A 25,353-nucleotide genomic window follows, 5' to 3' on the forward strand; every position below is an offset into this window, starting at 1 on the left:
TACGGGTATATAACTTTCATATCTTTCTTAGCTTCCCATGTGGCTTCCTCAATAAATTGATTTCTCCGCAGGACTTTGACTGAGGCAACGTCTTTGGTCTTTAACTTGCGAACCTAATAATTAAGGATTTGAACCAGAATCTCTTAATATAACATACTATCTTTTACTCTAATACTATCAATATGAACTACCAATGAAGGATCTCCCAAGCACTCTTTTAACACTCAGACTTGCAATACCGCATGAATAGAGGCTAACTCAGAAGGAAACTCCAACTCATAAGCGACACTCCCAATCCTCCTCATAATCTGGTAAGGACCAATGCATGGAGGATTAAGCTTTCCCTTCTTCCCAAACCTCATGACACCCTTCATGGGTGACATTTTTAGGTATACCCACTCATTGACCTCAAACTCTAAGTTCCTCTTTATCATATCAATATATGATTTCTGGTGGATTTGGGTTATCTTCAGCCTATATCGAATAACATTCACCTTCTCCATATCTTGGTGAACAAAATAACTCCCAATCAACTCACTTTCACCAACTTCAAACCACTCGATTGGTGATCTACATCTCCTCCCATACAAAGCTTCATACGAAGACATCATAATACTTATGTGTTAGCTATTTTTTATGCAATTACAATGAGAGGTAAGTGATTATCTCAATCACCTGTGAAGTCAAGTACACATGCCCTCAACATATCCTCCAATGTTTGAATGATACGCTCTGCCGGTCCACCTGCCTGAGTAGGAAAGGCTGTACAAAGATTCACCTTTGAACCCAGTCCTTTTCGAAAAGTTCTCCAAAACTGAAAAGTGAATTGAGATCCTATATCTAATATGATAGACAAGGGAACCCCATGCAATCTGACAATCTCTCAGATATACAATCTTGCATAGTCCTCAGCGGTGTCCGTAGGCTTAATTGCCAAGAAGTGGGTTGATTTAGTCATCCTATCCACAATTACCCAAATCAAATCATGCTGCTTATGGGACCTCAACAAACCTATAATGAAGTCTACATTTATCAACTCTCACTTCCACTCCAGAATCTCTATATTTTGAGCCAACCCAGATGGCCTTTGATGCTCAACTTTAACCTATTGACAATTCAGGCACTTGGAAACAAATTCTACAATATCTATCTTCATTCCACTCTACCAATAGACTTCTCTCAAATCATGGTACATCTTGGTATAACTAGGATAAATAGACTATCTAAAACTATGAACTTCATCAATAATCCTTTCCTGGATATCATCAACATTCAGGATACACAATCTATTCTGGTACCTCCACACCATCTACCCTTTTATGGAAAATCATCACCTTCTGTTTGTGAACAACTTCTTTTAGTTGAAGTAAGATGTGATCTTCATCTTGCTGGTCTTTCACCTCTGTCATAAGGGATGATGTAGACTCATTCTGAAGATTAACTCTATCTTCATTATTCTCTTCAAGCTGAACTCCCAATCGAGACAATCTATTCACCGTTTTAGCTAACTCTCTGCCTTAGGTTTAGCTTCCTCTGACTAAAGACATATTCCAGGCTCTTGTGATCGGTGAACACATCAAAATGTATTCCGTACAAATAGTGGTGCCAAATATTAATTGTAAATAGGATATAAGCCAATTCAAGATCATAGTTGGATAGTTCATCTGATGAACCTTAAGTTGTCTAGAAGTATAAAATATTACCTTTCCCCTCTGCATCAACACACAACCCAAGCCAACCCTAGAAGCATCACAATAAATCACAAAAGCTTTTGTTCTATCATGCAAAGTCAAAACAGGAGCAGTGGTCTGTTTGGTTTTCAATTTCTAGAAATTCTCCTCATAAGCATAAGACTATTGGAACTTAGCCTTTTTTCGTCAGATTAGTCAATGGGGATAATATGGTTGAAAATCTCTTTGAAAACCTTCAATAATAGACATCCAAACTTAAGAAGCTTTTTATATAAGTTGGGGATATGGGTCTGGGTCACCTTTTCACAACCCTAATTTTTTGGGTATCAACCCTAATAGCATCTCCAAATATAATGCTGCCTAGGAAAGCCACTAGTGCAAGCAAGAATTCACATTTGGAGAACTTTGCATACAATTCCTTGTCTTTCAAAAGCTGGAGAACAACTCTAATGTGATAGGCAAGCTCTTCCTCATTCTTAAAGTAGAATAGGATATCATCAATGAAGACAATCACGAACATATCAAAATATTCCTTAAACACCCAATTCATGATATCCATAAAGGTTGCAGGTGGATTAGTCAACCCAAAGGATATGACCAAGGACACAAAAAGGCCATATGTGTCCAAAAAGTTGTCTTTGGGATGTCACACTCCTTCACCTTCAATTGATGGTAATCTGATCTTAGGTTTATCTTTGAGAAATAAGTGGCACCCTAAAGTTGGTCAAATAAATAATTTATCCTCACTAGACGATACTTGTTCTTTATGGTGACCTTGTTCAATTGCAGGTAATCCGTGCATATTTTAAGGAACCTTCTTTCGACGAATAGACAGGAGATCCCCAAGGTGAGACACTCAGCCTAATGAAGCCCTTATCTAGAAAATCTTTCAATTGCACTTTCAATTATTTCAACTCAGTAGTATCCATTCTATAAGGTGGAATAGAGATAGGTTGAGTATCGGGAAGAACATGGATCCCAAAGTAAATCTCCCTATCAAGAGGGACTCTAGGCAGATTCTCAAGAAACACTTCAGGAAACTCATTTATAATCGACACTTAATCAAGGGTAGAAGACTAAACACTATCATTCTTGACTCTAAAGATGTGATAAATACACCCTTTAGATATCAAGTTTATGTCCCTAAGGTAGGAAATAAATCTACCCTTAGGCATGACAAAAATACCCTTCCATTCTAATATAGGATTATTTGAGAAGTTGAACTTAACAATTTGAGTAGTACAATCAATAGAGGCATAACAAGAATAAAGCCAGTCCATGACAAGAATCACATCAAAATCAACCTTGTCCAACTCAACTAAGTCAGCCATGTACCCTTGTGATAGATAGACACAGTACAATCTCTATACACCCTTTCAGCTAAGATAGACTCACAAATAGGAGTAGACATACTGAAAGATCAAGAAGAAACTTAGAGATTTTATAAAACTTATTAGACTCATAAGGAGTTACAAAAGACAAAGTGGCACCCTAATCCAACAAATCATAACAATCATAAGAAGAGACTTGAATCATACCTGTCATAAAATTTGGGCAGTTCTCCTAATCTTGAAGACTACCCATAGAATATAAACGGTTTGTACTCCCTCTTGTGCTAGAAGTAGCACTCCTAAGGCATCCTCAAACTGGTGGTGCTAGAGTAAAATATTGGGCTTTTCTGGACCACCTCGGACAATTTCTCTAAATGTAACCCACTTGGCCACACTTATAGCACCTATTCCCTCTCTCACAATATTAACCTATGTGAAGTTTGCCACACTTTCTACATGGTGGCTTACCTCTACAATCTTAAACCACACTAGCTTATGACTAGAAAGCTTGTGCTCTGAAGTTTTGGATCCTCTACTTATTTCTGATCCTGGGTGCAGGTGCACTAGCAGATGATAGAGCTAGCCCAGATGGCCCTATATAAAAATGACTCCTATTCTTATTACCTCTCTTACCAGCATCATAGCTAGATGTCTTAGCCCTCTTTCTCCTAAACTCATCCTTATCCTGTAGCCTCTCCTCCTCTGTCTGCTGCACATATGTTATCAACCTACAAATATCTATGTCTCAACCAGCATTGTTCCTTTTCCCTCTTTCTTTATCAAACAACCCAGTTAAGCCACATAAAATCTCATCCTACTCCTCATATCAGCAACCATCTCCATAGTATAATGGTATAACTGTAGAAACTTGAGACCATACTCTAACACAATCGTAGAGCCTTATATGAAATTTAATAACTCACTTACCTTAGCCTCTCTCAGCTCCCTCTAGAAGAAATGAGCCAAGAAAGCTTCGTCAAACATTTCCCAAGTCAGCACTAGTGCACCCTCTCATCTATTATTTCTCTATTGATCAAATCATATTCTAGCCACACCCATGAGCTAGTAGGCAGTCAACTCAACTCTATCAACATCGGCCATATGCATAACCTGAACACTTTTTATAGCTCCTCAATGTACTTCTCTGGGTCCTTATTGGGTGTAGACCTTGTAAACTCAAGGAGTTCATTCTTAGAAACTCATATATCCTAGATGTGTCCGAAGAATCTTGTCTACCTGCTTCTTGCCTAGCAACTGGGGCTGTCACCGCCTAAGCCAAAGTTTGAATGTCTTGACAAAGCTTGGAATTTGTGATGTCAGCCTATGGTGGATACTCTATAGGCACAACTAGGTCTCTTTTCCCCTTAGGAACATACTATTCAAGTTGGTTAACTTTTTGCTTGACTGGGCATTCTCTGCCCCTAACTGGTCCGACATCTCTTCTTGGAGGCATGATCTAAAGTCAAAATATGAACATATGAAATAAAATAGATTTTGTAGGCTTTTAAACTCTATCATACTAACTCAATATATGAGAAGTGAAACAATTCCTAATGTCCTATAGTATTCTGCTTATAAGTATGGTCCACAACATCCCCATAAGCAAGGCTCTACTAGACATGGCTTCATAGTCTCCTTAGAACTCTTGACTCTGTGCTCTGACACCAAATATTTCATGCCCTAGGGGGTACCCTCTGCGTGGCAGGCATTCAAAGACTATTTCTAGTCCCCAAGCAAACCACTAGGCTTGTTCACACATTCATTCAACAAACATTCTATAAGTGGAAGACTTAACTCATCAAGATGATCAAATAGATAACTTATAGAATAAGGCCATAGGCTAACAATCTATCCAATCCAATCAACAAGACTACTATAAATGAAACTAGCCAAAACACAATATCAAATCAATAAATTAATAATCTAGTCTATGAAGCCTCTATCAACTGTCTAAGTGGTGCCAATGATAGGTTTATGGCTATTTTAATCAAAATAAAAATAAAAGTGTAAACTCTAAAGGTGGATGATAAAAGAACGGTATCCTCCGAAAGAAAGAAGGATTCACCAATCAACTGAAATGTGAACAAATCCTCAATGGTACCTATTGATGATCTCTACAACCTGCCTCTACATCATAAGATGATACAGGTCCAAGTAGACATTAGTAAATGGAATGTACGAGTATATAATATGGTAGAATTAAACAAGCATAAGGAAGAATAGCATCAACTCAAGTAACTCAATCAAGATGTCATACGTCTAAAGAAAGAGTAAGATTTAGACAAAGGCCGATCATATATAATCCAATCCAATCAGAGTAATATCAAGACCTATATGGGAGTTTCTCTTATCCAACAACGATCACTTATGAGCCAGTGATCGTACAATAAGCTCATTGATATTTCCATAACCGTCCAATACCTTGTCAAGGTAAAGGACAAATCTACCAATCATGGATCCAACAATCAATCAAGTCATATATTTTCAGGATAATAAATTAGGGAAAATATTCAACTTAATGGTTCAATCCTCTCTTATATTTGGAGACATAGTTATTGAATTTGAGTTACTTCTTACTCTTACCTAATTCAGTGCTCGATACTCCTCCCAATACTCGATGATCATAAGACAATCAATCTCAATCAAATTAATCAAAATTATCATCATGCTCACATCTCAATCACAATCATACATTCACAAGTTTAAAGTTGTAGACTTAACCCTTAGGCATATATGTTCAATATTAGTCAAAAGACTATTAGGGTTTATGAAATAAGTAGTTTAAATCATTTGTTTAAGAAACAAGTTCGTAGGAAAACATCAATTACACAATATTATGTAAAATATGTTAAATTTAAGGAAAGTTTTAAGAAACACAATCATAGAGACTCAATTCATTCACAAATGAACCTATCACAATCATGGGGAACATGAAATAACAATTTCCATGCTTTAGTTTAGCCTTACATACCTTGAATGAGGACAAGACAATCAACTTGTCAAGAAATTGCTTACACTTTCAAACATTAGCCTTTTCTCCACTCCTTAGCCCTAAGTCTCTAGTTAGAATGCATAGAAGGGACTTAGGAATGTTTAGAAACTCTTTTAAGGTCAAAAACGACCTATATCGGTAATGGGTTAGATATAAGAAGGGTGGGAAAATTCTCAAGAAACACAATCATGGGGACTCAATTCATTTACAAATCACCCTATCATTATCATGGGGGACATGGAAGAACAATGTCCATGCTCTAGTTTAGCCTTACATACCTTGGATGAAGATAGGACAATCAGTTTGGCGAGAAATCATTTGAACTTTTGAACATTATCTTTTTCTCCACTCCTTAGCCCTAGGTCTCTAGTTATAATGCGTAGATGGGACTTAGGAATATTTAGAAACTCTTTTAAGGTAAAAAATGACCTATATCAGTCATGGGTTAAATATAAGAGAGGTAGGTAAATTCTTAAGACACTCAATCATGGGGACTCAATTTATTTACAAATCACCCTATCAAAATCACGAGACACATGGAAGAACAATGTCCATTCTTTAGTTTAGCCTTACATACCTTGGATGAATATAGGACAATCATTCTGGCAAGAAATTGTTTGAACTTTTGAACCTTATCCTTTTCTCCACTTCTTAGCACTAGGTTTCTAGTTAGAATGCGTACAAGGGATTTAGAAATGTTTAGAAACTATTTTAAAGTAAAAAATGACCTATATCAGTCATGGATTAAGTATAGGAGGGGAGGAGAAAATTCTGGAATGCCCCTCTTTAAAATTGCGAATTTTGAACTGTCATGGAGCACCTCCACATTGCGTTGGTGGTTCAAATTACTTTATATTTTTACAAAAACTTTTGATAACCATCTAGGACCATTGAAAATCAAAATAAAGTTTTTTGATCGCGAAGCTATCGCGCAATTTTCTATTTTCTATGGTTTTACTTTGAAAAGTTATTTTTTGATCCGATTGACCTAAAATTCAATCTGGACCATTGTCCCACTCAATTTTTTTGCACCCATCGAAATCTCGGCCTCGGAGTTACAAAAAAAGTTGGGGATGATGTGTTATGCGAAAATCTCTCATATGGGGTATTAAAGTAATTTTTAGGGTTGAAAAACTTTGGAGGTCCCTTATGACCTTAAACCACTTCTTTTTTTAATAGGAACTGACCCTACACGAGTCTTCCACCTCTCGTGCACAGTTAGGAGTTGAGCATCACCCCCAAGCCTTAACATAAATAACAAAATAGAAAAATACAAGGAGGGGGGCATAAACCTTACCTCTGATCCTATGTTGGTACATAAGTCGGCTAACCTACTAAGGTTGGCTAACTCATATCCGGTACAAAAAAGGGCTAACTATAACTAGAAAGCAGTAAACCTATGAGAGGACTCCTCCTGGTACAAATCGACTAAGAAAGCATAAATGAGGGAGACTCTCCCCTTCCATGAGAAAATCAAAAAGTAACCTACACTAGTCCTATTCAACTATGCTACGTATCATACATAGCTAAATTGAAGAAGAACAAGTATACGAAACTTCAATATTGCATGGGATGAGAAGGTTCTTTTCATCTTTGTCGTTTTTAGTCTTTTCATACCATGTAATTCTCCATGGAGGGGTGCATCCACATCAAGATCAAGTATATATCAGCTAAGGAGGATGAAAGGAGAGGAAGTATATTGAATTGTAACGCCCAGTAGCCTTGGAGATGTTGGTGAGAAAGGACTTGAATTGACTTGTTGCATCCTGAAATTTGAAGATGATGCAACTCTGAATAGGGCTACTATTAGGGAGGTCATATGGTGGTTGTTGTCATGCCCTGGGAGGGTACCCTAGACGTAACCGGCACCCGAATGCCATTTCTGACCTCCGAGCGAACCACCTGGTCCAGTCACACATTCATTCAACCATATTCTCTTAGCGGAAACTCAATTAATGAAATACTATTCACAATATGAGGGACGAAGGCCAAGCATTCATCAACTCAATAACAAATATAATAAGACTCCTCGAATTAACCATTCAACCTCCCCACACTCCAGTCTATAAAGCCTCTATTCAAGTCTAAAAGGTGCCAATGACAAGTCCATGGCTACCAACAATCAAGATAAAAGAAATGACAAAAAACTGTACAAAAAGGCTCAATATCCTCCGGGAACTAGGAGGACTCACCAACTAGCTGGAAATGTATGTGGATCTTCAAAAGAGCGTCGGTTGATGATCTTTAGTACCTGTCTCTGCATCATGAAACGATGCAGGCCTAATGGCGTCAGTACATGGAATGTACGAGTATGTAAAATGGCCGGATGAAACCATATTAAGAAAACATCAATATCAACACAGGATCTCATCTCATATATATATACATGACAACTCACTCAAATGTCCTAAGTCCAACAAGAATAGTTTAGACAGGACTAACTCATAAGCCACTTTACTCAACTGACTCGGAGCACTATCAAGGCCTAAATGGGAGTTTCTCTTAACCGACAACCATCACCTATGAGCCGGTTATAGAACAATAATCAGACATTGTTGTCACGTCTGTCTATACTTTGCCAGGGCATAAACGCCTCCCTAATCATGGATACCATCTATTAGTCAAGTCCCATCATTTCAGGACAGTAAAATGGGAAACATCCGACTTTAACGGTTCGATCTCATGGGAAGCATCCGACTTTAATGGTTCTATCCCTACCTACGTTGGCGGCGTAGTTTTTGGGGTTCGAGTATGGACTATACGCTTACCCGCTACGGTGATCGATACTTCTCCCATGACTCTATGCTCATAAGACTCCCTCCAATCATCTCAAACAAGCACTCACGGCTAGTTTCATGTGGAACATTTCCCACTCATCAACTCTATCCTCATTCTTAACTAAATTTAAGTCATAATGGCAAGTCTCATTTAGGACCTTGTCTACTCGTCAATTCTATCCTCCAATTAACTCAATCAAGCCTCATTTAGGTAAGCATTTATGACATCTCCTCAAGACTCATCACAACTCTATGACTTTAGCTCAACAATTTAAGTAGAATAACACATTTAAGGAAAAATGACTTAAGCAACATAATCACTTGGCTAAAGAGATCAACAAAACATAATAACAAGTCATCTCCATCAACTCATACTAACATGAAGGTTTTAGGAATTTCCTAGCTCAAGAACATCAACACATATGGCATTAAATAAATAGGGGACAAAACTTATCCAGACATGAATCATGCCAAGAAACTACATTTTTCATAGATATCTAACCTCAAAGCAAGAGTAGGGCACATAGGTGGACTTAGCCCATGTTTTGGATAGCCTTACATACCTTAGGGAAGACTTGAAGAAAACCTTCGTGTTGGGTCTTCAATAAAGGACTCAAATCTTGAAGCTCTTGGACTCTTTTTGTTGGAAATGGAGAAGAAGAAGAAGAAGAGAGAGAGAGGGAATTTCCTAGGGCTTTTTAGAGAGAGTGAGGCTGCAAAAATGTGTTCCCAAAAGACCAAGGATAACATATATATAATTTGGGTAAGTTCCCAAATTGCCCTTCCTCAAAAGTTCTGAAAATAGGCTAAAAATGCACCTGGCGCGATAGTGGTGCGTCGCGCCATTACAGTGCCAGGCTGAATACGCCTAAAACCTGTACACCTCGTAGTGGCGCGCCGCGCCAGAGACCAAACTACTGAGGCATGTTTCTGGCGCGATAGTGGCGCATCGCGCCCTTACAGCGCCAAGGCCATTGTTCTGAGTTCTGGAATTTGGCATGAAAAACCCTGCACAACTCTTAGTGGCGCGCCGTGCCAGAGCCCAAACTACTGAGGCATATTTCTGGCACGATAGTGGCGCACCGCGCCCTTATAGTGCCAGGGCCATTTCCCCAGCAGTTGCAACCCAGGCTAAAAATGAAATTCCTGCCATGCTAGCTCGTCTTAGGATCGCCATATCTCTCAACTTCAAACTCCAAAATTCACATTCTTGGTGGCGTTGGAGAGAAGACTCGATGAACTTTAATTTAATAAGTCGTGGTCCACCTAAATTTCCATATTTCAAAGGATAGGGCCATTAGAAGTCGACCCCATACACGAACTCATCCTAACTTAGCCACGATGAACCTTGTTGGGACTTAGCTCGGTCCTAGGGGTCCTCTATGACCCCACATCACCTCCAATGCTCTTTAATTTCTCAGGGACTCATCTTAACTCAATCACATACTTCGAACTAAATACGATGGGCCCCACACGTGTATAAGGAAGGCTCGAATCTTAGGGGAAAATTTTTGAGGGGTGTTACATTATCTCCCCCTTAGGATCATTCGTCCTCGAATGACGAGCAACCAAGAATGGAATTTGGGTACAAATCATAATCGAAATTTCAGTCATTCAACCAATCACATTCTCAAACAAATATCAATCAAAACTCAAATAGGCAGAAATGAATTCAAGTCAAAGAAATGGACATTACCTCCAACATTATCCTCGGTAGGCACGAATAGATGTGGATATTTAGATTTCATGCCTTCCTCCGCTTCCCATGTGGCTTCCTCAACAAGTTGATTCCTGTACAAGACTTTGACCGAGGTGATCTCTTTGTTCCTCAGTTTGCGAATTTGGCGATCAAGAATTTGGACCAGGACCTCTTCATAAGACAAGTTATCCTTAATTCCAACGCTGTCAATGAGGACTACCAACGAGGGATCACCCAAGCATTTCTTCAACATCGAAATGTGGAATATCGGATGAATAGAAGCTAACTCTGAGGGTAACTCCAACTCAAAAGCAACACTCCCAATCTGCCTCAAAATATGGTAAGGACCAATATATCGAGGACTGAGCTTTCCTTTCCTTCTAAACCTCATGACACCCTTCATGGGTGATACTTTCAAGTACACCCAATCTCCCACCTCGAACTCCAAGTCTCTCCTCCTCACATCGGTGTAAGATTTTTGGCGGCTTTGGGCTGTCTTTAGCCTATCTTGGATAACTCTCACCTTCTCCATGGCTTGGTGAACAAGGTCAGGCCCAATCAACTCAGCTTCACCAACTTCAAACCACCCAATAGGAGATCTACACCTCCTTCCATACAAAGCTTCATAAGGAGCCATTTGAATACTTGTATGATAGCTATTGTTGTATGCAAACTCTATGAGAGGTAAGTGATCGTCCCAATTTCCCTTGAAGTCGAGCACACATTCCCTCAACATATCTTCAAATGAATGGATGGTGCGCTCTGCTTGGCCATCTATCTGGGGATGAAAGGTTGTACTCAAGTTCACCCTCGAACCTAATCCCTTTTGAAAGGATTTCCAAAATTGGGAAGTGAATTGAGCTCCCCTGTCTGAGATGATAGACAAAGGGACCCCATGAAATCTGACGATCTCTTGTATATACAACCTTGCATAATCTTCTTCGGTGTCAGTAGTCTTAACCGCCAAGAAGTGCGCTGATTTCGTTATTCTATCCACAATCACCCAAATGGAATCATGTTGCTTTTGGGACTTTGTCAAGCTTGTAATAAAGTCCATGTTGATCATCTCCCACTTCCATTCTGGAATTCCTATGTTTTGGGCTAAACCACATGGCCTTTGATGCTCAACCTTCACATGTTGGCAATTTGGGCACTTGGAAACAAATTCCGCAATATCCCTCTTCATCCCACTCCACCAATAGATTTCCCTCTAGTCATGGTACATTTTTGTGGAGCCTGGATTAATAGAGTATCTGGAACTATGCGCTTAGTCCATAATCCTCTTTCAAACATCATCGACATCGGGTATACACAATCTACTTCGGTACCTCAACACACTATCTCCCCCTTTGGTGAAAACCATCACCCCTTGTTTGTGAACAACTTCCTTTAGCCGGAGGAGGATGGGATCCTGATCTTGTTTCTCCTTTACCTCTGCTAAAAGTGAGGACGTGGCCCCATCTTGAACGTTTACTCCACCTTTATTGTTCTCTTCGAGTTAAACTCCCAATCGGGCTAATCGATGTACCTTATTTGCCAATTCCCTCCTTCTCTTTTCCATATGGGCAGTGCTACCCATGGACAACCTGGTAAGAGCATCAAAAACAATATTAGCTTTACCTGGATAGTAGAGGATGCTCATGTCGTAGTCCTTGAGTAGCTCAAGCCATCTTTTTTGCCTCAGGTTTAGTTCCTTCTGGCTGAAGACATATTGCAGGCTCTTATGATCGGTGAATACATCAACATGCACTCCATACAAGTAGTGGCGCCAAATTTTGAGCGCAAACACCATAGCTGCCAGCTCAAGGTCATGAATTGGGTAATTTTGCTCATGAACCTTAAGCTACCTCGAAGCATAGGCTATCACCTTCCCCCTCTGCATCAACACACAACCCAAGCCAATTCTGGATGCATCACAGTAGACCACAAAGCCCTTTATTCCCTCGGGCAATGCTAGAACAGGAGCAATGGTTAGCTTGGCCTTCAATTTCTGGAAACTCTCTTCACAAGCATCGGACCATTGGAACTTAGCCTTCTTTTGGGTCAGCTTAGTCAATGGTGATAATATGGATGAGAATCCCTCTACAAACCTCCGATAATAGCCAACCAAACCCAAAAATCTCCTTATCTCTGTCGGGGATATGGGTCTGGGCAAATTCTTTACTGCCTCAATCTTCTGAGCATCATCCTGAATACCATCTCCAGAAATAATGTGGCCTAGGAAGGCCATTGATGCAAGCCAAAATTCACATTTGGAGAACTTTACATACAATACCTGGTCTCTCAAAGTTTGCAAGATGACTCTAAGATGATGGGCATGCTCCTCCTCATTCTTGGAGTAAACTAGAATATCATCTATGAATACAATCACAAATATATCAAGATATGGTTTGAATACTCGGTTCATGAGATCCATAAAAGCGGCAGGGGCATTACTCAACCTAAAGGACATGACCAAAAATTCAAAGTGGCCATAACGAGTCCGGAAAGCAGTCTTCGGAATATCACATTCCCTCACCTTCAATTGGTGGTAGCCGGATCTCAAGTCTATCTTTGAGAAACAAGTGGCACACTGAAGTTGATCGAATAAGTCATCTATTCTGGGGAGAGGGTATTTTTTCTTAAGGGTGACTTTATTTAGCTACCTGTAGTCGATACACATTCTAAGGGACGCATCCTTCTTCTGCACAAATAGGACCGGAGCACATCATGGTTAGACACTCGGCCAAATGAATCCCAATGAATCCCTTATCTAACAAGTCTTTCACCTGCTCCTTCAACTCCTTCAACTCTGCCGGAGCCATTCTATAGGGAGGGATAGAGATAGGTTAGGTATAAGTAAGAATATCAATCCCGAAATCGATCTTCCTATCAGAAGGGACTCCAGGCAGATCTTTAAGAAAGATATCCGGAAACTCGTTGAAAATCGGAACCGACTCCAGGGATGGAGACTCGATATTGTCATCTTTCACTCGGACAAGGTGATAAATGCACCCTTTTGAGATTAGCTTCCTGGTCCTAAGGTAAGAAATAAACTTACCCTTAGGCATAACAGGACTGCCCCTCCACTCTATGACAACTTCATTCAGGAATTTGAACTTGACAACCTGAGTTCTACAATCAATAGAGGCATAGCAGACATAAAGCCAGTCCATGCCAAGGATCACATCAAAATCAACCATGTCCAACTCAACTAAGTCGGCCAAGGTATCCCTGTGATGAATTGACCCAATGTAGTCTCTATAGACTCTCTCAGCTAAGACACAATCACCAATAGGAGTAGCTATACTGAAAGGCTCAAGAAGACATTCGGGAATTTTATTAAACTTACTAGCCATATATGGAGTCACAAAAGATAGGGTGGAACCCGGATCCATTAAAATATAGCAATCAAGAGAAGAGACTCGAATCATACCCGTCACGACGTTTGGAGAGTCCTCTTAATCTTGGCGACTATCCATGGCATATAAATAGTTTGTACCTCCGCTGGTGCCTGAAGTAGTGCCCCTCTGATTACCTCTAGCCGGCGGTGCGGTAGTAGAATGTTGGACTCTATTTCCCCCTGTTGGACACTCCCTCTGAAAATGGCCCATTTGGCCGCATTTATAACAACCAACCTTTCCCGCTCTGCATTCTCCCAAGTGGAGCCTACCACACTTACTGCATGGTGGCTTCCCCCTCGTACCTTGACTTACACTGGCCTGGGATTGAGAACCCTGGGGTCTGAAATTCTAATGACTCTGCCCCTGCCAATCATACCTGTTCTGCGGCATAGGTGCGATGGCGGTAGATGAGGCATGATTGGGAGGCCTTTTCTGGAAGAAGGACCCATTGCCCTTGCTTTGCTTCAGTTCACCCTCAGGGCCCGTTGATTTTTCCTTCTTGCTCAGATGCCCCTCTCTGTCTTTTCTTTTCTCATCCTCCACCTGTTGAGCATACACCATTAGTCTCGAAATATCCATGTCCTAGATCAATAATGCTGCTTTGCACTCCTTCCTCACATGCCTCCCTAATCCGGAGACGAACTTCCTCATCTTTAACCTCACATCAGGAATCATTTCTGGAGCATACCTGGATAGCTGGATGAACTTCAGTCTATACTCCTTAATGGTCATGCCTTCTTGTTTCAGATTCACAAATTCCTCCACGTTTGCTTCTCTTAATTCTCGGGGAAAGAAGTGGTCAAGGAAGTCTCCCTAAAATTCATCCTATCTAGCAGGTTCAGCATCCTCACCCCTACCCTGTTCCCATTGGTTATACCAAATGTTTGCCACATCTTTGATTTGATAAGACACCATCTCGACCCCCTCGATTTATGTAGCATGCATAGCTTTCAGAATCTTCCACATCTCATTAATAAAGTTTTGGGGATCTTCATTGACCTTAGAACCCATGAATGTCGGTGGATTTATCCTCAGAAAGTCTCTAATTCTAGTGGCAGCAGATAGCTCCTAGGAACTAGAGCTGAGAGCCGACGAACTCTCGTTACTATTCCGGGCTGCCATTAATTGAGTGAGCATGACAATCGCCTCTCGGAATTCTGCCTTTGACGTGGGTGCAAGCAGAGTAGCAGGAACTTGGGGTGCCTCTGCATACCTCGCAGGTCGGCCTTAGACCGTTCTAGGCATACCTCTGATTGGGGCATCTCGGCATTGTCAACGTTTCTCTGGCTAGCTGTACGTTTAGGAGGCATTATCTGTAATGTACAAATGCACGAATTAGAAAGGATTTTTATAGAGTTTAACTCTATCGCATGAAGTCAGAGTATGAAAGCGGTAAAACAATTCCTAATGTCCTATAGCCTCCTGCTTATAAGTGTGGTGCACAATACACCCATAAGCAAGACGCTACTAGACACGGCTTCATAGACTCCCTAGGACACTTGAACTCTATGCTCTGATACCATGTTTGTCATGCCCCGGGAGGGTACCCTAGATGTAACCAACACTCGAATGAGGGCCGAAGGCCAAGCATTCATCAATTCAACAACAAATATAATAAGACTCCTCGAATTAACCGTTCAACCTCCCCACACTCCAGTGTATGAAGCCTCTATCCAAGTCTAAAAGGTGCCAATGACAAGTCCATGGCTACTAACAATTAAGATAAAAGAAATGACAACAAAACTGTACAAAAAGGCTCAATATCCTCCGGGAACTAGGAGGACTCACCAACTAGCTGGAAGTGTATATGGATCTTCAACGGAGCACCGGTTGATGATCTCTAGTACCTGTCTCTGCATCATAAAACGATGTAGGACAAATGGCGCCAGTACATAGATTGTACGAGTATATAAAATGGCCGGATGAAACCACATTAAGAAAACATCAATATCAACTCAGGATCTCAACTCATACATATATACATGACAACTCACTCAAATGTCCTAAGTCCAACAAGAATAGTTTAGACAGGACTAACTCATAAGAAACTTTACTCAACTGACTCGGAGCACTATCAAGGCCAAAATGGGAGTTTCTCTTAACCGACAACCATCACCTATGAGCCGGTTATAGAACAATAATCAGACATTGTTGTCACGTCCGTCTATACTTTGCCAGGGCATAAACGCCTCCCTAATCATGGATACCATCGATTAGTCAAGTCCAATAATTTCAGGACAGTAAAATGGGAAACATCCAACTTTAACGGTTCGATCCCATGGCAAACATCCGACTTTAATGGTTCTATCCCTACCTACGTTGGCAGCATAGTTTTTGGGGTTCGAGTATGGACTATACGCTTACCCGCTTCGGTGCTCGATACTTCTCCCATGACTCTATGCTCATAAGACTCCCTCCAATCATCTCAAACAAGCCCTCACGACTAGTTTTATGTGGAACATTTCCAACTCATCAACTCTATCCTCATTCTTAACTAAATTTAAGTCATAATGGCAAGTCTCATTTAGGACCTTGTCTACTCGTCAATTCTATCCTCCAATTAACTCAATCAAGCCTCATTTAGGTAAGCATTTATGACATCTCCTCAAGACTCATCACAACTCTATGACTTTAGCTCAACAATTTAAGTAGAATAACACATTTAAGGAAAAATGACTTAAGCAACATAATCACTTGGCTAAAGAGATCAACAAAACATAATAACAAGTCATCTCCATCAACTCATACTAACATGAAGGTTTTAGGAATTTCCTAGCTCAAGAACATCAACACATATGGCATTAAATAAATAGGGGACAAAACTCATCCAGACATGAATCATGCCAAGAAACTACATTTTTCATAGATATCTAACCTCAAAGCAAGAGTAGGGCACATAGGTGGACTTAGCCCATGTTTTGGATAGCCTTACATACCTTAGGGAAGACTTGAAGAAAACCTTCGTGTTGGGTCTTCAATAAAGGACTCAAATCTTGAAGCTCTTGGACTCTTTTTGTTGGAAATGGAGAAGAAGAAGAAGAAGAGAGAGAGAGGGAATTTCCTAGGGCTTTTTAGAGAGAGTGAGGCTGCAAAAATGTGTTCCCAAAAGACCAAGGATAACATATATATAATTTGGGTAAGTTCCCAAATTGCCCTTCCTCAAAAGTTCTGAAAATAGGCTAAAAATGCACCTGGCGCGATAGTGGTGCGTCGCGCCATTACAGTGCCAGGCTGAATACGCCTAAAACCTGTACACCTCGTAGTGGCGCGCCGCGCCAGAGACCAAACTACTGAGGCATGTTTCTGGCGCGATAGTGGCGCATCGCGCCCTTACAGCGCCAAGGCCATTGTTCTGAGTTCTGGAATTTGGCATGAAAAACCCTGCACAACTCTTAGTGGCGCGCCGTGCCAGAGCCCAAACTACTGAGGCATATTTCTGGCACGATAGTGGCGCACCGCGCCCTTATAGTGCCAGGGCCATTTCCCCAGCAGTTGCAACCCAGGCTAATGAGGAGTAATGGATGGTGTTGGTGAGGTCCTAGCATGCCATGCTTTAGTCTCCCCTTGTTTGCAGATAAGAATAAGCTGTTTTTTGTTGCATGTTATAGTTAGGAGTAGACCCCTCATTTTGGTGAGAGTTGTCTCCTTGAGACACTTGTACAGGCAAACACAACCAGAATAACACAAACAAACAAACTTGCCATCTGCTGTACCAAGTACTATTGGCTTGTAACTGCTTAGTGTGTGCTGCATATTGGTGAAGCAGAGGTTGTATGATGTTGGTTGTTGATGAATTAAGGATCAAATCATTCTCATAGTTGGAGTTGCAGCTGGGGTACAATAGTGCTACTGTAGGAAAAGTTGCAGGTGTTGAGATATAGAGATTGGTATAGCTGGAGTGATGATTTGGTAATGAGGTCCAAGTATGCCAAGCTGCTGTCTTCCCTCATTTGAGAATCATTGAACCTGCATAAGGAAGTATCAAAGAAGCGAATAGGTGTGGGAATTAGATAAGCTGGTGCAGGTTTGTGTGCAACTTCTTGTTGCTTTCATTGTAGGAGAAGTTAAGAAGCTTGTTGGGGCAAGCTACACAGGAAAGGAGGCCCTTCCTTGTGTGTGGATCCCCAATAGTAATGTCACCTATATAATAACAATCAAAGGAAAACAAGCTACCAAACAAGCACAAAAAACAAGAGGTGCTTCCAGTTCTGCAGAATCCTTTTATAGAAATCATGAAGAGGCTTGTATCTGTGGTGTCCTCTATGTAGTTGTTGTTAATGCATGTTGGGGTATATATCCAAAAACTTGCAACTACAAAGCAAACAAACAAAAACAAGCAAGGACATGCATAGGCTATCAGAAAGGAAAGGACCTCACTGGGTGCTTTGGAGCCTGCTAGCTTTTTCAAGGTCGCTCGACTAACGTCTCCAATTATCCATTTGAGGTGAAACTTCTTGGGATTTGCAAATACTTAGTATTTTGTAGTCATGCACCATTTGAAGGCCTTTTCCACAAGTTGGGGCTTCCAAATTGCATATTGCTCCCTTTTTAGATTCAAGATAGCAGACTTTTTCAAGGTCGCTCGACTAACATCTCCAATTATCCGTTTGAGCTGAAACTTCTTGGGATTAACCACTACTGTATTTTTTGTAATCTTGCAATATTTGGAGACCTTTTCCTCAAGCTTGATGTATTTCCATTGTGCCCTCAGCAATGGTATGCAGTGCTAGTGTGTGCAAGTGCATGGTTGTATTTCAGTATAGCTGTGCCCCTGCAGCAGTAACCAACTCCTTATTGCCTCCCTAGCTGATATGGTAAGATGCTTGTTAGAGTACCTGCACAGACAAATAAAACCAAAGCACCACACAAACAAACAAATCTGCAAGCTGTTGTAACTAGTACTATTAACTTGTATTTATTCCTTGTATGATGCAGGTTGGTGGGGTTGTTGCTGGAGGGTATTGTTGGTGGAAGATGTGGATGGCAAGCTGAGGGTGCTGCTCCATAGAAGCCACAGGATACTGCATCCCATAGAGCATTTCCACAGAGGGCCTACATAAAGGGAAGAAGGCAAGGTCTCATTTGTACCCTATTGCACCATGCTATTGCTGCACCTGGAAGTACCTATGGTTGTGCCCCCAAGAGCTGAATGAAGAGTTGCAGGTTTGTATTTACCTGCACAGACAAATAAGAGAATAGAAGAAAGATGGACTAGTCTATTCCTTACCTCAAGAGGCAAGATATTAAGTTTAGGAAAGAAATAACAAGAAGAGACTCTCCCCTTTACAATGGTCCTAATTATAGGATCTTCAAAGTAGCTATAACTATACATAGAGATATCCAAGTTGAAGATCAAATTAGAATAGTAGTTTAGGGGAGGTCAAGGGTTTTTTTTTATCCTTCTGAGCTTTCTTCTTCAGAAATTTGTCATTCCCAGCATGTTTATTTCCATATGAGCTCTAGCTTCCCTGGGGAGGTCCTGCTTGGTGAAGTATAGCTCAGGAGCTGTGCATTTATGGCTGTATTTAGAAAGATGATCAGCTGTGGAGTTGGCTTCTCTGAAGGCATGATTGTAGCTGAACTCTTGGAATTGGATGATGAGGCTATTGAGTTTGTCCAGCAGTTCCTTGATAGACCAAGGAGGCTTTGCTTAATGCTGCAGCCATCTGATAAGAAGGTGAGAATCAACCTCCAGCACTACCTATGAATTACCAAGATGAAGGCACCAAGAGAGACCAAAGATTGCAGCTTTAATCTCTGCTTGATTGTTAGTTCCATCACCTAGAGGAATTGCAAAAGCAAAAATGAGCTCACAAGATGCATTTCTAAGGATTCCTCCTCCACCAATGTTGCCAGGATTGTTGAGAGAACTACCATCAGTGTTTAGCTTCACCAAATGATCAGGAGGCTTGGTCCAATATACAGGGGTAATCTTGATATCATAGTAGCATTATTCAACTAAGGGGACAAGGTCTCTCCAGTTATTAGGCCATATAATATAGGGAAAAACACTGTGAAGCAAGTGGAAAATGTCCTTAAAGACAGATAATTTGACTCTTGCAAGATTAGACTGCTTCCCTCTATACTTGGAAGCACATCTAATCTTCCAAGCATTCCAATATATGAAGATAAGGAGAGCCTGTAACAAGAGCCTGTGGGCCTCATTCTTATACTTAGCATTCCACCACCTCATTAGTAGATTTGTAAGAGGTGTGTACTCCTTGTTAATGCCCAAGGAATCAGCAAATACACTCTAGGTACTCCTGGCAAAGGCTCCTGCAATAAAGAAGTGATCTATGGTATCTTGTCCAGGTCTGTAGCAGCAGTATCACTAAGAAGAAGGGTGGCCAAATCTAGTAAGCTTGTCATTAGTAGGAAGTTTCCTTCTAATAGTCCTCCAAACAAGAAAGGAACATTTGAAAGGTATGTGTTGGTGCCAGACATTGGAGTGAATCTTGGTTTTGGGCCTCTTGTCTATGATGATATCCCAAGCAGAAGAACAACTAAACTCTCCATTATTGTTTAGTGTCCAAAATGGTTGGTCTTGCTTGAGAGGCTGATGGTTGATGTGAGTTGCAATAATAGTAGACACAAACTGTGGAGGAGTCTGTTTAATGAGCAAATCAGCGTTCCATTGTCCATTGTTCATGAAGGCTGAGACTTGGGTGTTATTGAGCCTGCAGTTGTGAGTGTTGAATTGAGCTAAAGGGCCAATTCCCAGCCAGTTATCCCACCAAAAGAGGCAAGAACCAGACTGAATTTGCCATTGTATGTGAGGCTCAACATTATGCTTGTTCTTCATCAGATGCTTCCAGATCAGAGATTGTCCAGAATGCCATTTTTTGGTAATGGGATTGGACCTTTGACAATATTTGACTTTGAGATACTCCCCCCACAGAGAATGCTTGGTTCTAAATACCCACCACTGTTTATATTGGAAGGACTTGGCTACATCAAATATTTGTCTCACACCAATACCTCCTTCATCATAGGGGTAACTAAGGTTCTTCTAGGAGTACCAATGGTACTTCCTCTTGTCATTTTTCCACCCCCAAAAGAAATTTGCAGTGATGCTCTGGATTTGTTTGATAGTGGTTGCAGGAGGGGAACTAGCTGAGAGAAGATGAATAGAAAGGGATTGAACGACATGCTTAATCAATATGACTCTGCCTCCATAGCTGAGGATCTTAGCCTGCCATCCTGTTATTTTATTCACAACTTTGGCAATCAAATCAGAGTAATAAGTGATCTTCTGCCTACCAATATAGAGAGGGCATCCCAAGTAAGTGATAGGGCTGGTCTTTTGCTTGAAGCCAGTGACCCTCTTGATCCTTCTTACAGTAGAATTGAAGGCATTAGAGGGGACCATGAAGTGGATTTTGTCTCTGTTGATCAACTGACCTGAAGTACTCTCATAAGTGTGCAAAGTATCCATAATGAGCTGCAAGGTTTGATACCTCCCAGAAGAGAAAATGATCACATCATCTGCAAAGCTGAGATGATTAATCTGGGGCCCCTCTTTGCCATGAAAAAGCCATGATACCTGGGATGATGGTGAAGATTATTCATAAGTCTTGACAACACTTCAGGCCCAAGGATGAACAAGGCAGGTGAGAGAGGGTCTCCTTATTTAAGGCCTCTAGTGGAGTGGAAGAAGCCATGTCTTGATCCATTAATAATGATGGAGTACCAGTTATAGGACATTATCCTCCATACCATATCAATGAACCCTTCCCCAAAGCCCATTCTCCTCAAGACCAAACAGATATAGGACCAAGAAACTCTATCATATGCCTTGGCCATATACAACTTAATGACCACATTGCCACCCACATTAGGCTTCTTAATCTGATAAATGATCTCTTGAGCAAGCACGATATTCTCATAAATGCTCCTATTCTTGACAAATCCAGATTGGTTAAGTGAAATAATATTAGGAAGAATGGGAGTTAATCTAAGGCAAAGAAGCTTGGAGATGATCTTGTTGGTGAAGTTGCTAAGGATAATAGGCCTAAATTCAGAAAGCTTGTTAGGATGGTTAACTTTTGGGAGAAGAACCAAACAGGTATGAGTGAGGTATTTAGGCAGGTTTTGACCACTAAAGAAAGCAAGGACCACTCTGAACAAGTCTTCCTTAATGATCTCCCAGCATTCCTGAAAAAAATTTCCATTCATCCCATCAGGGCCATACACTTCAAATACATTAGGAAAGGACCTCAACATATAATCACAACTTAGAAGTCATTAGATCACCTAACTCTACAAAATCTCATATCAAGACCTAATCGGTAACAAAAGTTTCAACTCAACTTTGTGCTAAGGGATTCTTGTGACCTTAATTCATCTCAAATCTATTATCACGCTAAGGAATTGACCTTAAAACTTATATGCAAGGGTAGACTCACTTAGTATGATCTCATACGCATAAGAGTGATGGTCCAGGTCTTAGCTTAGAAAATTCCAGCGTGTTACAAAATTATAATGGCATGTCATAATATGAAAAATGAATTATTTTTCTTTTTTGAATTCTCGACTCATATTTCATGACTTACTTCAATTAGTACAATAGTTGTTATCCTTTAATTTAAAATTTTATTATCAATCTTTAATTTTCATACTTTTTCCTATGGATTGCATGATAAAATCATATATATAAAAATTCAATTCAAATATTGAAATATTGTCCAAAAATATTTCTAAGAATATACTAACATATTTTTCATTGAAATATTTTTCTTCCAAATGTTATCGTTCCACAAGTTAATTAATTGCACTTTTTAACTCCAAAAATAGTTATGGAATATGACGTGTAATAATTTATCATTTTATTTAAAAAGTCTAATAATTTTCTTGGAATCAGATTTCGCAAATCAGTTAATTTAATGATTTAACAAAATTGTCTCAATAAACTTAAAAATTCTTGATGGACTATAGTAACAATTCATGTGAGGCATCTATAAAAGGCACACCCCCTTTTCACGATTTATGTATTCTACTCCTAAATAGAGTGACTTTTATATTTGAGCATTAAATATGGATAGAAAAGGGCTTAGGCATACTAGGAACTGTAGTGAAAATGTAATAAACTCCCTTTTAGACAAAAGGGCAACTAGTTTATTCAAGAAAGCAGAAGAGTTTTCTGTTTTATGTGATGTTGATGTTGCGATTATTATTTTTAGCCCAGGAGAAAACTAACCCATTGTTTGGAGATCTAGAAATCTGGCTAAGGAGGTATTACTTAGGTATTCAAACTTTCCCGAGTCTAAAAAGCTTAAAAAGTTAATGAAACATGAAATGTATATTTCAAAGAAAGTGAATGAGAAAGAAGAAAATATTAGGAAAATAGAAAAAATGAATGAGGAGAAGGAAATGAAAATCCTCTTCAATCAAGTTGTGGAGGGAAAGAATATCGCTGAACTTTCTGCTAGAGAAATTCAAGGTTTATTAAAGTTGTCATCTGCTATAGTAGCTAAACTTCATTAGAGAAAGGAAAAAGTCAATAACCAACATCAGCCTTCTCAACCTCAAATTTCTCCCTCAAACTTCACGATCGAGAATGAAAATGTTTCCCCATTACCAAATGCAATGGATGACTTGAACAATAACATGTGGTTTGTTAAGACTATGGCTACTAACCGCAATTATTTTGGCACAGAGGATGCAAACAATACCGCGTCTGCACCAGCTTAAGGCGATGATATCTGTGCCGAAGATAATGGACATTCCAAGGGCCTGGATTGATAGTGTAATGCTTATGTTGTTCAATCCTTATTTTCATATGTTTGTTTTGTTTATATAGTTTTTATGTTAATTTGTTTAATTTTTCCATCCATTTTGAGATTTTGTACTTTTATTTCAGTTATTTATGAAGGATGTTTTATTTTTGTTAGACAAGTGAACTTATCTGTTTATATTTGATACAAAATGTATTTTAATATGCATCTAAAGTCTTGAAATTCTTACCCTACATATAATTGTCTGATTTAAACAACTCATTCTAAAAAAACCTCAGCATATATAAATTATCAAAATAATTATTCCGATTTAAAAGATCACAATTTTTATCTCGTACTTTTTCTCTTTCTCACTCCTGTATCTTCTTCTTATTCTTTTCCCATCCTCTACTCTTCCCCATTTTCTCTTCTTCTCTGAACTTTCGTTATTCTTCTTTTTGAATTACTTCATATCCTGTCACGAACTTGACATGCAATGAGGGACACCCACACTACCCTCCCGGTGGGAAAACCAATTACTAATCCAACTTAATCCACCAACCCATTTTAAGAAGCAAAATCATACAATCCATAGGATTAAAATAGTTTAAACAAACAAATCTTGAGTTCCCATAAAGTCAATTAGATCAACATAAAATCATTTGTGAAAAATAACCCCCTAGAACATGAAGGTCATTGACCAAGACTCTAAATGTCTGAAATAAGAGGATGCAACCCCAACTAAGAAAATAATAAACTCAAGTCTATGAAATATCTATGTTCGAAAGATGGACAAAGAGATGAATAAGAACCCATGGAAGCCCTGAAGAGTAGCTCACCCTTGGATTCGAAAGTCAAGCGTCCCTTAACTGAGGTCTCATATCAACCTCCTAAATATGCCCTATACTCAATAAGAAAAGAGTAAGTGCAGTATGAGTACACAACCACAATATACTAGTACGATCCTACAATCAGTTCTAAAGATATCAATACAAACAAGTAACCACATAATAGTAAAACAAGCCAGGATACATCCAACTAGTTACAATATAATACAGATTTCCAATAACAATATTTTTAATCAACAAATGCATTAAACATGTCCCACAGGATCACAAAAGGCTTATACCTGGTCCTTTGATGGAAACCACACACAAATAATTAGTGTACTAGTGTGATACTCGAGCCAACTATTATTTTATACCACACGTGGTACCCAAGACAACCATTTGTATCTTGTACCGGTGTGGTACCCTATCCCTCTGTCAACACAAATAACATACACAATCACAATCATAATCATAATGAACATCTAAACTTGAAACCACAAGTAAATAAATAGGTCCATTGCATGATATTATTAATATGATATCATTTTACTTTAGCCATTTAGTTTACGTCACATGCATTGCACAAGTCATAGATACTACTCAGGTTGATACCAAATACAACTTTTGAACAACTTAGGCCTTCTAAATTCAAAATCTTTCAAATTTACCGTTAGGCATGACAAGACTACCCTTCCATTCTAATATAGGCTTATTCAAGAATTTGAACTTAACAATCTGAGTAGTATAATCAACAGAGGCATAACAAGAATAAAACCAGTCCATGACAAGAATCATATCAAAATCAACCTTGTCCAACTCAACTAAGTCAGCCATGGTACCCTTGTGATAGATAGACACAGTACAATCTCTATACACCCTCTCAGCTAAGATAGACTCACACACCGGAGTAGACACACTGAAAGCTCAAGAAGAAACT

At 39.7% G+C, this 25,353-nt stretch overlaps 1 pseudogene; it reads left to right on the forward strand.

The window, feature by feature from the left end:
- Positions 1-22,906: 22,906 nt before the first annotated feature.
- Positions 22,907-23,563, forward strand: LOC129905060 (agamous-like MADS-box protein AGL92; annotated as a pseudogene).
- Positions 23,564-25,353: the final 1,790 nt, after the last annotated feature.

This window comes from Solanum dulcamara, chromosome 10 (assembly GCF_947179165.1).
Source record: "Solanum dulcamara chromosome 10, daSolDulc1.2, whole genome shotgun sequence".
NCBI lineage: Eukaryota > Viridiplantae > Streptophyta > Magnoliopsida > Solanales > Solanaceae > Solanum > Solanum dulcamara.